The sequence below is a fragment of the Monodelphis domestica genome, chromosome X (genome assembly GCF_027887165.1).
Source record: "Monodelphis domestica isolate mMonDom1 chromosome X, mMonDom1.pri, whole genome shotgun sequence".
In the NCBI taxonomy this organism is placed as follows: domain Eukaryota; kingdom Metazoa; phylum Chordata; class Mammalia; order Didelphimorphia; family Didelphidae; genus Monodelphis; species Monodelphis domestica.
The window spans coordinates 19,714,225-19,718,479 of NC_077235.1; the positions used below are offsets into that span (position 1 = coordinate 19,714,225).

General features: G+C 36.6%; 1 pseudogene; it reads left to right on the plus strand.

Annotated features, from left to right (window-relative positions):
• The first annotated feature begins 1,042 nt into the window (after window positions 1–1,042).
• On the plus strand, window positions 1,043–1,456 carry LOC100619522 (biogenesis of lysosome-related organelles complex 1 subunit 2-like; annotated as a pseudogene).
• The last annotated feature ends 2,799 nt before the right edge of the window (window positions 1,457–4,255 follow it).

The window sequence follows — 4,255 nt, forward strand, 5'->3', positions numbered from 1 at the left end:
GCCAAGGCAAAACCAAAATCCTCTCTACCTTTAAGGAACTTAGATTATATCTAGGATAGAACATGATATATTCATATGTACGGTATGTGCGTCGCTTTTATTTAAATAATAAATGATATATGCTAAATGGATCCACAGTTCTTTTGGAGGGGATGGCACTAACAAGTGTATGGAGAAGGTCAAGAAAGATGTTTCAAAGGAAGAGACACTTGAACTGAGGTTTGAAGGAAGCTAGAAATTCCCAAAGGTGGAAATAAATAGGGAAAACATTCCAGACATAAAGGACAGTCTGTGAAAGGTATAACAATAGAAGATGGAACATCTTCTTTGGGAAAAGGAAAATAGACTTGTTGGGCTGCAACATAGAGTGTGTGAGAAGACATAATGTGTAATCAGCTGGAAAGATAGGTTGGAGTCAGATTATAATGAGCCTCCAAACAGGAGTTTATATTTTCATATTATCTGCAAGTGATAGGGAGACATTGAAGCTTCTTGGATAGAGAAGAGTAACATGGTCATACCTCTGTTATAGGGACATTATTTAGAAGCTGTGTGGAACATGGATTAGGAGAGAAGAGACTGGATAGAAGGAGACAAATTATGAAGCTGCTATAGTAGTTAGGAAAGGGGTCACAAGGGCCTGAGCTAGAGTGCTTGTTGTATGAGTGAAGAAAATGTTATCATTTAAGAGAAATACTCAATGGGTTTAAGCAACCTTGAGGATATTCATAAGATATGATGTCTTTGAAAGAATGAGGAAAAGTAGATAGAAGGATAGATTTAGGAAGAATGATAGTAAGTTCTGTTCTGGACTTTGGGAATTTAAGTTGCATATAGGATATACAGGTTGAAAAGTCTAAGCAGGGCCCCTTCCCTTATCGCTTTCACAGATAATTCCTTCCCCTTTTCTCCTCTCTCCTTTTCCCCATCCCATTTCTCTCTCTACCTTTTCCCTCCATCTTTCAGACTTCCTCCCTTAGGTGGAGTTGACCAAGGAGGTCACAGAATTCCCAAGGTGGACATGATGGCTCTGTGCCATGACATGTTCTCCAAAATGGTCACACAACTGACCAGTGAGCTGAGAGCCACCAGCAAAGTCTATAAACTTCTGGAAAATATGAACAAACTGACAATCTTGAAGTATTTAGAAATGAAAGATATTGCAGTAAGCCGAAGCAGAAACCTGAAGGACTTAAACCAGACATATGCAGCATGCTAGCCTTATATGGATCAACTCACTTTCACTGAGGAAGTAGTAGCTCTTGAGAAGGCAACCTATAGTAAGTTGGATGCATAGTCAAAGAAACTAGAAGGTAAGTACAGAAACTTAAGGAAGCGAAAACTACTAGAATATTTCATAAGAGCTGAAATATATAGACTAGACCAACTTCTCAAACTTCTATGCTTCAGCTCCAGAAAAGGAATCCCTGCCCCTGAACTTTGTTTAGATATGTAACTTTGACTGCCTTTGGATATTTTTGTCTAAAACTGTATCCCCTGGAAATTCAACTAAGTTCCCTGACTTCTGCTTAAGGTATAACTGATTATGTGCCCTGGTTCAAGAACAGTTTGTGGAAGATTTTGAATTTTGAGCTGAGAGGTCTATATTTTTCATATAGACAATAGGCAGTCACTAAATATTCATGAGCAGGGGAGAAAAAGAGTTAGTCTTCTATTTTAGGAAAATTACGGAAAACTGTGTGAATGGTGGATTAAAGAAGAGGGAGATTAGAATCAGGTTGCTCAGTTAAGAGGCCTTTGCCGTCACCTAGGAGAGTAGTAATGATGGCCAGAACTGGGTTGGTAGCCATATGCATGGAAGTAAGGGAATGAAAACCATAGATATTAGGGAAGTAGAGTTGCCCAAACTTGTTGCATGATTGGATCTGAGGGAGTGAGTTTAAGGAGAGTATATACTAGAAGATGACTACAATATTGCAACTCTGGTTGATTGGAAGGACACTTGTATTCTAAATAGAAGTAAGAAAGTTTTGAGGAAGGGTCGGTTTAGGAAGAATGATAATAAATGCCATTTTGGAATCTTTTTAATTTGAATTGGTTATGTAGGATATCCAAATGCAGAATAATGCAGGAACAGAGCTCAAGAGAGAGATGAGGGCTAGAAATATAGATTTGGAAATCATTTGAATAGAGATGATAATTGAGCCCAAGGGATCTGATGAGATAACCAAGGAAAAAGTTTTAAAGAGAGAAGAGAAGAGGACCAGAGCACATTCTTGGGGAATATTCATGGCTAGGGAATGAAGACATGGCTCCATTAAAAGAAACAGAGAAGAAGCATTCAGATAGAGCAGGAGACGACCAGGAGGAAGCAATATGAAAGCAAAGGATGGAGTTCCAGTAGGAAGAGATAGTTTATAGTTTATAGTACCAAAATTTACACTGAGGTCAAGAAGATTGAATGTTAAAAAAAGACCATCAGATTTAGCAATTAAGAGATTGTCTGTAACCTTGGAGAGAGCAAAGGATGTATTTGTTGAAATATTGAAGTAAGTTTTGCTGTTAAAAGCCCTAGGCTTTGAAGTGATAGTTCCCAAAGGGCATGCCAATGTCAATCTTCCCTGGGAATGGAAAAGAATCCCTATTTCAACATCCAATCCCACAGCCACGTTCCAAGAATTTTTCCCCTCTTGGAGCTAGCACTAATAACTACTAGAAAGCGTGGCACAGTTCCCAAAATCAACATGGAGCATTTTCAACAATTATAACACAGAAAAATCAAGAGAATATTTTTACCACCTTTTAAAAGAATCCCGGTAAACCCAAAGAAATCAAGCATGATTTTTCTAAGAAAATGCAATTTATAACTAAGGGATATGGAATAAATCTCCAAATGCCCAATGTGTCAGGACCTTTCTTATTCTTCATGAGTTTCAGGTTCGACCAAGATGAAGAGGGATAGAAATTTATAAATGAGACAATTGAATTCTGAGTTGTAGTGTTGTCAAGAGGGTTGGTTGATGCACAACTCATCACGGCACTGCAAAATAGTGTATTAATGACAGTCAAACCCCAGGGCTGAATTTGAACTTCAGCATTAGATTGCACCACTTAATGTTACTCCTGCTGCTTATCCATACACATCAGGAAAAGTAATGAAATTGGGTAAAAGGAAATAACATTGAAATACAGAAAATGAAAAATGCCATGTGTATTTGTATGTATATTTGTGGGTACTCTTGTTTTTAAAATAATATTTCATTAGGCTTTTTTATCTTTTTTTAAAAAAGCATTCTAGAGTGTTCTGTATAGAAAAAGTGATCCATCTGACTGTTGTCCTGGAGGCAATTAAGCTTGTTGATGTTTCTAAACTTTAAAAAAAGTATTACAGATAGTCTTTGGACTATTTTTCTTACTAAGCTTTTTTTCAGTGATGAAATGCTAAAACAGAAATGTTTTGCTTTAAAAGAGCTTCATCAGTGACAAACTATTCCAATTTCATTTGATACTTTAGAGTCATAGTTTTTTCTGGAGGATATGGAAGCTCAAAGGAGCCTAGCTTTCTAACCAGAAGGAACCTTAGAAATATATCTAGGATGATTTCTTTATTTTAACATAACATTTTAACATAAATCAAGATCCAGAACATGTAAGTTATTTTCCCAAGATTATGAGCTCAGATTCTCTGATACCATATTTTTTATAAAATTGTAATATGCTCCCTCTATGAAACATGGGTAAATTTGCACAAACTGATTGAGAGTAAATAAGAAGAACTAGAAAAATCAACAGAATGACTCTAATAATGTAAACGGAAAGGAGGGGAACTCACTAAAACAAAGCCAAAATGCTATGTGATTATATTGGCTGGGGGATCAGTGTGGCTGGTCTCTGGGTCGCCTGATTTTCCTTTATTACAATGGAAGTTTCTCATGATAGTGGTGGCTGCTGAGAAGTATATAGAGAAGTAAGCATGATTTTTTTTGAAAAGCCAAACATAAATTAAAAATAAAATAAAATAGAAGCATGGGATTGGATGAGAAAAAATGAAATGAGGAGTTTGACTAGAGAATTCCTTGTTTCTCACACATTTTTTGATCCATACGTTGTCTAGACTTATGGCTCTGGTTTTTAGCCAGTTATATATCTTTTTGATGGCCTAGATACATGGGACTGAGGATATAGTCACCATAAGAAGGAGCCAGTCCACTACTTATTGTGGTGTGGTAGCTAGTTAACCCAGTTTTTTTCAGCATTAAAGTTATTTTATTAAACTTTTAAAAGGAGAGGAGAG